We start from the raw sequence: 12,535 nt of genomic DNA, 5'->3' as shown, positions 1-12,535 counted from the left end.
GCTATAGTCACGAAGATAATCCACGACCTAACCTTGTTATAACCTATCTTGTCGATCACTATCATCTTTCGCTTACCAAGCTTAGCACACATAGTTCGATCGGATATAGATTATCATAAGCCATGATCGTAAATTGCAATTAAAACTATTGCTTGGGTATGAAATTAGAATCACATAAACCAAAATCATAAACTTGATTTAACTATACAATTCTTGAATAGAATAGATGAAAGTAGTCTCTCCCAAACAATCAAGTGCAATAACATAAACTAAATAGAAAGTTTAGAATTCAAACAAAAAGTATCGTTTCATCTACACTCAAAGACGACAGAATAAATTTAGCTACTCATGGAGGTGATTGACGGAGAAGAAATTGATGAAGAAGCCATGGTCGAAGTGAATTTTTGCCCGTTTCCTCCTTTTCTTTCTGCCTCTTCTTCCTCTTTTTTTTCACGTTCCTCCTTTATATTTCGGCCCTCCTTGTGTTTTCTTTCGGAATATCTTATCAATCAAGAGCTTATGGAAATCCAAACCTGCTAAATATAAGATTTTAAAAAGTTCGTTAAGGATCTTGGATTTTAGGAAATATCAGATTTAACCAAATCTCTGCAGTTAGAGAATATTTCAAATTTGGTCTTCCATAAAACTTCCTCCGATAATCAAAATATCAGCCAAATAAACTAATTTAATTATTAATAATTATTTGAAACCCATAAATTAGATACCCTTTTTATGCATAAATGTGGTCCGATCAACGACACCTCGTCTTCGAATAATAACTGGACTACTTTTTGCAATCGACAGTATACTCAATAAAACTCCATTAAATGCATATCACAATCACTTTTTATGGAGACGAAATGGCAAGAGTGGGGATGAGGGCTCCTTCCGTTTCCACTTTGCTGATGACAGTAGCGTTTGGTGACCTTTATCACACACTTCCTAGTAAGGAAACACGGTTGAAGGTCGCTTGAGGGTGCAGAAGTAGCTAGAGTTATTCATTGCTTCAACTCCACGGTTCTAAAGATAAAGTACTCTTTCCAAATTGACGTGCTAACTAATTGATGATGTGCCAACCGGCATGGAATAGGGCAAAGTGAGGTGGTGGACCGAATCAACTGGACTGGACTTTGAGAGCAAACAATTGATCTGCACACCTAAAATAATAGAGAAAGACAGGAGAGAGGCGAAAATTGGAGTAAGGACGATAGAGGTGATCAATCAGGGGGCGGCCTATATCACTTGCCAAGGCCTCAGATGTAAACAGGAAGGTTTGAGCAACATCTTTACATGAGAAGCCTGGATCGCCAAACTTGGCCCTAGCCGGCCCAAAATTTTTGTGTGCGTTAGGGGTGGGTTTGGTAAACACATCAAACCCGACCTTCGGACCCGCGTGGTTCCAAACCAGTCCAACAACCACCCCCTAGACAGGCATAACTGGTAGAATACCTACTATGTGCTCTTGGGCATCTTGGCTCCTTGGGGCCTTGCAAGGTTAGTTTGTAACACCATATGCATAGCAAGGTGGGATCAACTGGGCCTAGTCTAAGCCGCTTTTACGAGTGCCTGAGTAAATGTTCCAACAAATTTTTAAGATGTAAGCTGTCAAGATTCCATATGTTTCATCAAAATATGCACACCCAACATGATGTTTCATCAAAGTACAAAGCGTCTGGCACATAAATGAATCCAGTTTCATTTGTGCTTGTGCCAATCAGAAAACAAAAAAGACCATATTCAACCAGCATCTTTATGACTTATGGTTATATCTAATGTTCCTGCAGGGGAGAGAGACAAGGATGTTACCAAAATGTTCCCTCTTCAGCAGCACGCATAATCGCCGCTTCATGCCAAACTGGCGAGCCTGAAAATCAAGACTTTGAAGACCATTGGGCTCTTCTTGATCAGTTCGAACACGCAAACGTCTCCTGTGCTCAAGGAATTATCAGTCACAAACATGGTCCAACCAGCCGAGAACTTTCCACCAAAGTAATTTGGCTTGTTGAAGAACTTCCCGGTCCATGACCTGCCCCGAAACTCGAGTCTCACATCTTGGACTACTGGGATTTTCCTTATCTGGCTCTTCACAAATCCAGCAGGCACATGCTGATCAAGTACATGCTTGTGAAAACCACTTTCAACATAGTGAAACTAATCTTAGGGACATGATAAAGGAGTACTGTTTTTCCCTCGCTTCTCTAACAAAGTACTGGGGCAACAAGAAAAATCAAGACAAGTATAAAAGCTTCATGGAAAAAACCAAAGACATGTAGAAGTAAATGTGTTTTAAGTTGGTGAGCAAAGTCTGTGAATTGGCCTCATTGTACAGTTTTTTATGTATACAGACAAACTAGAAAATCCCATGAATATCGCCACTTGTAAAACACCATCTTGTCCTATTATTGCTCCTTTGACATGCAGGCACTTACACATTCAAAACTATACCAAATACTAACACCAAATTCCAATAATGTTGTTAGAAAGTCTTGCTGTGAGCTCAACATGAAGCATCTTCAAATCTCTGTTTTTGGTAATGAATAAGTTCTTACCACGTTAGTGTGCTTGAGGTAGCAGCTCCGCACGACGATGAGGAAAGAAGGATGTTCCGATTTGAATTTCCTGGCCTTCTTCACAGCATCAGGAGGGCTTGGACATCTAGATCTTAGATTAATCTGCTCAAAAGGGGTTGCTCTTTTTTTAGACTCTTTGATCCTGCCTGCAGAAAAGTGAAACAAGAGACCTATTTAATATTTTGAGCAATTGAAAGTGGAAAGAAGTCATACTTAAGGGAAATAAATCATGCCACTGTAGTCCCGTGACGAACCATACGCACGCACGTTCTTCTTCAGCTTCGAAGTCCTTCAATCTCCTGAATGAGAGCCTTTAGCTTCATTATGTGGCGTCGGCAAATGGGCATAGGACTTATTTTGATCTTCGCTGACCAGATCGGATTTCATCACCAGCTTATCTGGTGACGCCCGGCACGATGGCGACTTCAATTCCCTCCTCCTTTCTCTAGGGGAAATGGTGTACTCCCCCAACTCTGTCGAGACATCATCGACTTCAACCATCATCGTTCTTCAGGAGCCACGGGTTTCCGGGGATATTCTATCTCAGACGCACTTTTATCGAACATTAGGACATGTAAGATTGAGCCGCCTTCGTATCTAAAGACTATCAAATGTCCATGATTGATGGAGTAATAATCCAAGAAATTCCTCCGTCCTTTGGAAATCCATACCCTGTCATCACACTTCTCTAGCTCCACTGGCCAATTTGCATCCCCTGCAACTTTCAGAAGCAACCGGTTCGGCAGGCAGTTCCCTTATTTTGCTACGAACCTCTTTGGGATCATCTGCAATGAAATTCTAAGTCTCTGTCATTAGAACAGAGCAGAACCCCGCAAGATATTAGATGTATCGAGTCCGTGTGAACCCAATGCATTACCATTCTTAGAACCTGGTAAATGCACCATACCATATACAAGTTTTTTGCCATTTTTGGGACAGACTACGAAGGCACATATATACTCATACTTCAACGCATCGAAACCCTAAAAAACAAGAAAAAATAAGAAGAACTGTGACACCAGTGCAGAGTACCTACGAGCTTTCCACTTTGGAGAGTGTCGGAGAGTATGATCTTGAAGAAATGAGGAGTCTTCGTTGGCTCACGCCGCTTCCGGCGACCGGAGACGTTCATCGCCCTGTCAACGGCTTCTTTCAGATATCGTCCGTTCACATACCTCAGCTTGCCCCAGTATTCTTCTTTTTTTTTTTTTTCGGTGGAAAGCTTGCCATACTCTATTGCAGTTGTGAATATGGCTTTTGTTTCTGTCGGAGCTTATTGGGCTAAGTGAAAGGTCCTCCGGTTATTAAAATAATCAATTGAACTTTACAGTTTTCAATACAATATTCCACGTGGTATAATGTGCAATCGCTACATGTGAAATATCCGAACATGCTTTTTTTTATATACACAATAATCGGAGTTCTCGAGTGACATATGCTTAACTTTTGTTCACGACATTTGCTTTTATTTCACTAGTAGATGAATACAATCGTCACTCTGATTATGTTTGTGTCTGATCTTTGTCTATTCATAGAAATGTTTGGTAGAAGAAACAACCACCCGGACCGCCGCCCCGCTCCCCGGCCACCCCCCACCCCCCCAAAAAAAAAACACCCACACACAAAACACCAAGAGAGAGAGTTTTATTTAGTTTGTGTAGATTTGGTTTATGTACACATCGGTCCAAATACAAATCATATGAAGGGTTCTAAAATAAAAAAGAATCCATGTTATGGTACATAGAATTTGGGAGTGATATCATAAAACACTCCAAACTGGTACTTCTGTTATGAATTTAATCCAAACTATTTTTTTATCACCAAAAACTCTAAACTGGTACATTTGTGACAAATTTACCCTCATTTAGTTTCCGTTAAAATTTACAATCAAACTGCTGAGTTAAATGACACGTAATAGTTGATAGGTGTACTAGTTTTGAGTGTTACCTTGGGATAATGACTCAAATAGTCACTAAACTATAATTTGGGCCATATTTATCGCAGATGTACTCTTTTGGGGGGTTTTTGTGATATTAACCTTAGAATTTGTGGTGGTGAGTTAGTAAATGATAAGTATAGCAAATCATTTTTCTAAGGACTAAGGTGCTATCTTCACGGATTATTTTTTTCCCAAAAGTTAGTAAACTTTCTGTTGTGTAAGGGTTCAAAGCAGAGTTCATTGTTACATCAGAGCAATTGATTGTCCATTTAAGCTGTGACATTTTATTTTTCGGAATTATTTGATGGATGCACATTTATTTTTGTGATTTATTGGTGGAATGGGCAAGCATTTAACAAATTTTTTTCTTAGGAAATTGCATATTATATAACTAGAACAATGAGAACGGTGACGGAAGCAGCCTTTTGAAACTTCACTTCTTGCCTTGTTTGTTCTTAGGTTATACAGCAATCAGTTCATGTGCTCATTCATCTCTGAACTGGGGCACAGGCTTACAGTCTGAGTCTGTCCTTTCAGAATATGATGGATATTCCCCATGTCTCTTACGACCCTCTGGCCAGGAGAGAGCTTCCCAGATCTATGGCCCCCCATAAGAAGAGGATGGACATGGAGAAATCTGAAAAGTGGGGTCCCACTTGGACCCGTGGCGATCTATGAGTGGAATGATCTACGACTTACGGGTCAAACCAGGCCCACCCTATATCTATTTTTTTTCCCGAAATTTGAAGTAGGAAAGGAGCGGAAGCTCTGTTTCTTATAGATCAGAAAAGGCAAAGTCCTCTCCTGCTCTCAAAATGGCCAGGAAGTTCAAATCTGTGTACCCGAAATTTGTAATCTTGATGTCTCCTGCTAGTCAGATATGCCAGTGTGGTAAGACTTTGCGCGAAGAATATTTGGCGTGTCGTGTCCATGGCCTTGATTCACTTTGTTAAGGATGAACTTGGTTTCATCAAATGTATACTATAGAATGTACCGGCCAGATTCATGCGGAGTTATATCAAGAAAAGTCACAGTTTGTGACAGCTTAAGTATATGAAGGGATCATGGTCAGAGAAGTTATTCAAGCATCCACAGAACTACTGCTCTGGGAAATTATCTGAAGGTTGGTCCATGTTCGCGAAGGAAACCCTTTTTGGGCGATAGGGACGCTAGCGTGTTTGAACTGGTTGAGAGAAACCGTGCTTGTGTCCGAAGCCTCTATTTGCAAGGGTGATTATGCTTGAAAAGCGCAACACCCGGTATTCTGTTTCGCATGATTTTTTGGAGAATTATAGTAGTACAGATGTGTTATTAGCTAGAAGTATAATCTTATGAAGTTTTGTTTTCTCCTTTTGCGCTTTGTCGATGTCGAATTTGCCAATGTAGTGGTTCACTTCTGTGCTTTCGGCGCATGAAAGTGGTTCTGAAGTTACTAGTCATTCTCTCTTCTTCTTCTTTCGCTGTTGTTATGGTTCATCAGCAGAACTTACTTGCACAGGAAAGGTGCATTTGATTCCAGAAACTTACTAATGGATGAATGCCTATAATACAGTTGTGGTCCTTTAAGTTTCACTGTTTGTACGATTCAAACTTTGAAATTTATTTTTGTGCCAATTAAGTCCTCTTATCTCTTTTGATTTGTCCGAGAGATTTTTTTATCATTATGAGTAGCTGGCTTATGATTTTGTGTACATTCCAAGAAACAGATAAATCATGAACTGATATTAGAAATACCAAGACTCTCGTTATGAAATGATGTTAAGGAAAATAACTGTTTATTTAAGTTTGTGGGTCCATTTAGAAATCTGAATCCTTTTAGTATATCAATTCGAATATATTTAGCATCATTCACGGTAAAAATAATGATCGTAGAAAAAAAAATTAACAGTTTGGGAAGAATTATCACAAAACATACTAGTATCAAGATGTGTAGCAACACAAAAGAAATTCAATGGCAAACATAAGGAAGAAAAAAAAAAAAAATGGCCATGCCGCCTACAGGTATGAACTGACCCAAATGTTACTAGGGAATCGGGGTTCGTACGAATAATCATCCTCTTCACACTAAACGTACTAGCTTTCGCCTTTTGAGAAACCGAAGCCGATGCTATTTTCCGCTTGAATTTATGATATTAAGGTCGTTGTCCCAAAGCAAGGAGACTCTATAGCACAATGAAAAGAGAAATGATGACCTGATTGTCCTTATTCTACTATGAGATTAAAAGCCTATTGCGAACCAAAAAAAAAAAAACAAATAATTAAAAATTATTGTGGAGTTTACTCCTTCAAGAATTTGTGGCTCACACCTGCTGTTACTGTCACAGTCACCCATAAAATAGGCATGTGTACATACCTCTGTAATACATAATGAAAGGCGAGAAATAATCCGACACTCCATGTTCCCATAACAACATAGTGGTAAGTCCTCGTTTCCTCAAAATACTTCGACGATAACAAATTGCGATCAAGCGGAGTCGATAGCATAGTGAACCTTTGCTGAACCTTAGTTAACATTCTCACAACAAATTTTGGGATTCAGACAGTGAACAAGTTATTCTTACAACTTTTCAGCCCCCCCCTACAAAAGAAATCTACTAACTCCAGCAGCAGCTTTTTGAATCAGACATGCAAATGCAATTACCGTCTTCAGTAATCTTCAGGGTGACTCATGGGAATTAGATTGTGATAAGTACCTAAATCACCCAATTAGAGGAACATGATGTTAGGGTGGAGTTTTGGAAGCAAGAGTTTAAAGAAAGCGCAAGTTAGATGGCACGTCGCCTTCGCTTAATCGACATTAGACCCAACATTTGAGCCCGACCGGGTCCTGAACCTTACCAATGATCAGCTCAGGGGGAGAGGCATACCTGGTAAAATACCTAATATGGGCTCTTGAGCCTCTTTGGCTTCTTCGGGCAGTACGAGGTTAGTCGCACAATATACATAGCAAGGTGAAATCAAATGTGCCTTGTCTTTTTTTTTTTTTTTTTGATAACCGAGGTGTCCGCGCAGCCGGCGAGCTATGGCTCAAACCAGCGGTGGAACACGACTATTCCTTGGGGGGGAGGGGGGGCTAACGCAGCATCCTACCGCCACGACCCCCCGCTTAAATCACTAACGCTTACGAGTTTCGAACCCATGACCTCTCGTGAAAGGAACTGGGCTCAAACCATCGCGGCCACCGATGGGTGGATACTGTGCCTTGTCTTTTTGTAGCTAATGAATCTAATTAAGTTGAACTTTAGGAATTTCCCAGTTTTTCTAAGTTTGTTGAAATCTTCATTGTTCATTTCTTGTTTATACATAGATCCTTGATCGAAAGATATTTGTGATATCGAACTAGAAGAAGATGTTGATCGCCTTAAAAAGTTCATTTTCACAATTATGGTATCTCACTAACTAGACTACTAACCAGAGGCTAGAGCTGACCAGCGCCCTCACTACCCTCGCATGGGACTACTGCCGGTACCACTACCGGGCAAACTATAGGGAAGTGTTCAAGAAAATATGTTACCACTGATCTATTAAAGTGATTAACAAATTACCCTTGGCTCTAATACCATAAATCAAAGTAATTAAACCTAAGGAAAAATTATTATTTGTTGGTGTGTGTTCATGTATAGGCATAAGAATTTTTTTTTTATTTGCTTCAGTTTCTTTTCTTTAGTCTATATGTAACTTTTTATTCCCTATTATTCAGTGCAGAGTAAAGAGGAAAGTCTGTTGCCTCAGACAATCGTTGCTATTTTTCATCTTTTCCAGTAGTGGCTCAATGACAGAATCTTTTTTTTCTTCCTTAACCTTGGAGGGTCGCTCCTTGCAAAAAGTTTTGTTGGTCAGCAGTTGGATTCAAACTCAGAAGTACGATGTTAGTTATAGTTTGACAGAATGATGGTGTGTATATAAAGAACTTTGTTTTTGCATTTGCAGCGCAGTTGATTTTGATTGGTGACTCATAACGTAAATCTTGCATTCAAAATTTTCTCTTGTCGAACCATGATTGGCACAATGAAGAGGGTCAGTAAAAATGCGCTCACTTTTGTTAAATACCAATGCATGTATTGAAAGTGTTAGAAAGTCCAACCCAAAAATTTAAACTTATAAGTGGAGGGAGACCACGGTAGTGGATGCACATGCGAAAGAGGCAAAACCAACTCTAATAATATGTTAGAAAGTCTAATCCAAAAGCTTAAACTCATAAGTAGAGGAAGATCATATATACATACATAGTATATAAACTTACTGTCAGTGATGTTAGACATTATGGTAGAGAGAATGGGAATATGCTGCATACGTTGATAGTAACATGAGTAAGCAAAAATAAACCATGGCTAATTGAATTTGTCTTAATTAAACAGTGAACATCTATGTGGCAGTGTTTGCACTTATCCCAAACAAATAACATTAACGAATAAGTAGCATTATTGGAATAGTGAGTGAGCTCTCTTGAAGGTGTTCAATCTCTGGTAATAAGTTTATATTTGAACCAACTCTTGGAACGTGTTCATAGCCGAAAGTGGCAAACCCAACACCACCACAACGCCCTTCTTATTCCCAGTCTCTTCCCTCATCAACATGCAGAGATTCGGTGGCGGGTTACCGGTGCCGAGCTGCCTCGGCCCTCCCCATCCAAAGTCTATGCAGCCATAATCCAGCATTGTTTTCGATAGTGTTCGGTTTCGTTTTTGTTCAGGTTCGCCGATAGCCTTGAAGTGCGTGCTTGCTTCTTCGCTGCCAGCCGTTGTATCCTGGGAGACAGACGTTCACAAACCTCGAGCACGTAATAGAGGGGACGAATCTGTTTTAAGGAAACTGTGTCAAACACAGGCCTCGGTATTATTTGTATCGACACCGTTTCTTTTCAATATTATTATTGCAATTCCATTTGTTTCCGGTTCTGTGATTGTACTGTTCTAATTTCAATTTTACTACGTTATCAATTTGTATACTGTTCACGACATTTATATTATCGCCATATTGAATTTTGGTGCTACAAATTTGAGGTGGCATCCGTGACTTCAAAATTGTTCTATCGTGACAAGGAACAATGGATAATGGTTTACCTCTTGCTAACTCAGCCCACGAGTTCATAAATTTAATTGCGGTGATGCCGTCGACCATGCAGTGGGGAATTGCAATCCCTAAAGTGAAACTTCCACATTTAAACCTTGTTACCTGTTTTGGCAATCTCCAGAGTTACTAATACCTCAATACAAAATGCAAGAATGGTAACTAAGTTCTTGCAAGGCCATCTTTCAGGGATTGAGTGCATGCTTCTTACATCCAAATAAACATCGCATCTGATGAGTCTAATGTTACCGCATTCAGCAGTGTTGGAGATGAATCAAAAGTAAACGCACCTAGTCTATGGCTCTGTATATTTTGCTGAAAATGAATGATTTGAAAAATATTTTTAAGAAAATGATTGTTTGTATCGATTACAAAAGTGAATGAATGATCACATTTTCGTTTTCCTAAAAATGATCTCTTAAAATAATTAGTTAATGCAAAATATTTTCATTATTGATAGAAACTAGTGTCTAAACATTTTGGTGGGAAATGAAATTGTGTTGATTTGTTCATTTTACTAATCGGTACAAGCAATCATTTTCTAAAAAATACAAATCATTCATTTTCCGTGAAACAAATGGAGCCTATATAACAACATCACATTTAGTAAGATGATAAATTGGATTTATTGGTACAAACTATACCTTAATTGTATGCATTTTGGTAGTTATTATTCTACATTGAAAAGTACTGCTTACTATAGTAATATACCGGTACTTTCCACATAAAAGGATGCTAAACATATTAGAGAGAAGTTAATTATTGTAAAAACTCATGGGTCAAATTTATTTTTTTATGGGAAAATTACCAAAGAATCTTAAATCTAATGCAATTGCGCTAATTCAGTCCTACTTTTTTTTTTTTTGGCCAATTGAGTCATAAACCTTTTGCATATGTGTCAATTCAGTCCTCTTAGTTGGCCGGTGCTAAGTTGACAAATTTATAACAATTTTTTTTATTTTTGATTTTTAGTTTTTTTTCCTTTTCTTTTTTCTTTTCCTTCATTTTTTTTTTTTTATAATCCACTTTGACCGGAGAGCTATGGCCGGCATCGCCGGAGCTTGCCAAGCACTAGATGAGGGCCTTGAAGCCCTCATCGGCCGCAGGCAAGGGTCACGGCCTCGCCGATCGCAGATGAAGGCGGCCTTGCTCGCGACCGGCAAGGCCATGGCTGCCTTCGCCTGTTGCCGAAGTGGCCCAGGCGAAGTTGGCCTCGCCCGCTGCCATGCGTAACTATGGTCTTGGTTAGTTAGGCACGGCCATTACCGCCTTCGCCCTCAATCGACGAGGCTGGCCTCACCAACCGCGGAGAGGCCACCTTCGTGCGTGGCCGCCGAGGCCATGGCATGGGTACCCTCCCCCGGATCTAGGTGAGGGCTTCGCGGCTCCCATCCGGTGGCCAATGAGCTCCAGCGATGCCGACCACAGCTCGCCGGCCACAATGGGTAACAAAATCGAAAAAGAAGGAAGGAAAGGAAAAAAAAAAGGACAAAAAGGAAAAATAATGTATAATAAAGATTGAAAAATATTAAAATATATTAAAATTTCTCTACGTTAGCGCTAACAAGCCAATAAGACTAAATTGACACAAATACAAAAGGTTTAGGACTTAATTGACAAAAAAATATTTAGGATTTTATTGACACAATTATATTAGGTTTATGACTTTTTTGGTAATTTTTGCTTTTGCAATAGTGGGAAGTTATGAGGGAAGTTCTAGTTTATGTAAGATGACTTTCCGCAAATGAAAATTCACCAACAACATACGAAAAAGTTAACGAATCAATTGTAAACAAAATAGTCCCTCCATCTTGAGTGAAGTGACGAACTACCTCAATGATGCATGTGGAACGTGACATTATTTAGTCCCACGTGAATTTAAGACTACCAAAGACAAACTCTCGGTTACGAGGAAGAAAATATCATGTAAAGTGTTGTCAATCATTACCAGCAAAGAGAGAAGGAAATTGTTCACCTGTGCTGTTAGAAGGGGTCCATCTTCCAGCATATTTTCAGTAGGGTCTCTGTAAACAAGCTTTCCTAATGTACCAGAATCCATGATTTGAATATCGCCTAGATTTTTGATGTCGCAATTGGCCGATGCTTCCACAAATGGAACTTCTAACTTGTTTTGGCAATCGACAGTCAACTTCCCTTGAGAGTTCTTGGCTAACCGCCCTGCGAGCGGATAGTAATATACCAAAATTTTGGACAAAGCTTTCTTAATCACGCCTGTCACATCCGCGTCGCACTTGTCGAAGGAATAAACGGTTGATAGGATGGACAAAGCTACATTATCAATGCTACTTAAGAAAGTGGAACCTCCGGGCATGTCATCTTCTGGTAGGACTGCGATGGGGATCTTTGTACTGTTAGGACGTTGCTGGCAATGGTTTTGAAGGCCTCCATCGGAAAAGTCCGGAACTCTCTATCCCACTTTCTTGGTTAGAAAATAAAATGGGTCTGAACGTTCAAACAAAATCGTTAGATGGAGAGTTCTTTTACAGAAGGCAAGTATTATTGCATCTTCCAGAATGTGTTTGTCAAATGTAGGGATACCATGAACAACTTGAGAGAGATGTTAGAGATGAACGTACGAGATTGGCTTCTCCCTTCGGATGTTGGGAAGTGGAAGTTCCTTTTGGGCCGTTTAAATAGACCCAGAGTATTGACCCAAGAAAAAAAGTAGACCCAGAGTATACGTTATTTATGGTTTATATATGGTACACTGACCTTCGCATTCCGTGTGTTCTGTCCATTATACAAGCAATGTGATATTTTAATGCCTCTCTGTCGCGACCTAAAATTCGTATTGAATTCCGGGTTAATGGATTGCCAAATTAATTAAATGAATTAATTAACCTAGCCCGAGCTCTCCCAAGCTCTACCAATTCGCAACTTAGGTTCACATGATTTCAATCAAGGAATTTTTGATTTTTTTGGAGCCGCCACTAAT

At 39.6% G+C, this 12,535-nt stretch overlaps 1 long non-coding RNA gene and 1 pseudogene across 2 annotated transcripts; both read right to left on the bottom strand.

The window, feature by feature from the left end:
- Positions 1-1,956: 1,956 nt before the first annotated feature.
- On the bottom strand, positions 1,957-3,756 carry LOC115744090. Of its 2 annotated transcripts, none has more exons than XR_007196952.1 (4): positions 3,607-3,756; positions 2,825-3,355; positions 2,550-2,716; positions 1,957-2,198 (listed from the first exon to the last, which is right to left on the bottom strand). It is a non-coding gene; the product is annotated as an uncharacterized LOC115744090 (long non-coding RNA). The 2 variants fall into 2 exon arrangements; XR_004015781.2 differs by having other exon boundaries at positions 1,957-2,106.
- Positions 3,757-8,844: 5,088 nt separating this feature from the next.
- Positions 8,845-11,988, bottom strand: LOC125312834 (annotated as a pseudogene).
- Between the last annotated feature and the right edge of the window lie 547 nt (positions 11,989-12,535).

The sequence above is a fragment of the Rhodamnia argentea genome, chromosome 11 (assembly GCF_020921035.1).
Source record: "Rhodamnia argentea isolate NSW1041297 chromosome 11, ASM2092103v1, whole genome shotgun sequence".
NCBI classification, from domain to species: domain Eukaryota; kingdom Viridiplantae; phylum Streptophyta; class Magnoliopsida; order Myrtales; family Myrtaceae; genus Rhodamnia; species Rhodamnia argentea.
The sequence above is the reverse complement of the archived record's forward strand: the minus strand, read 5'-3'. Positions and strand labels throughout refer to the sequence as shown.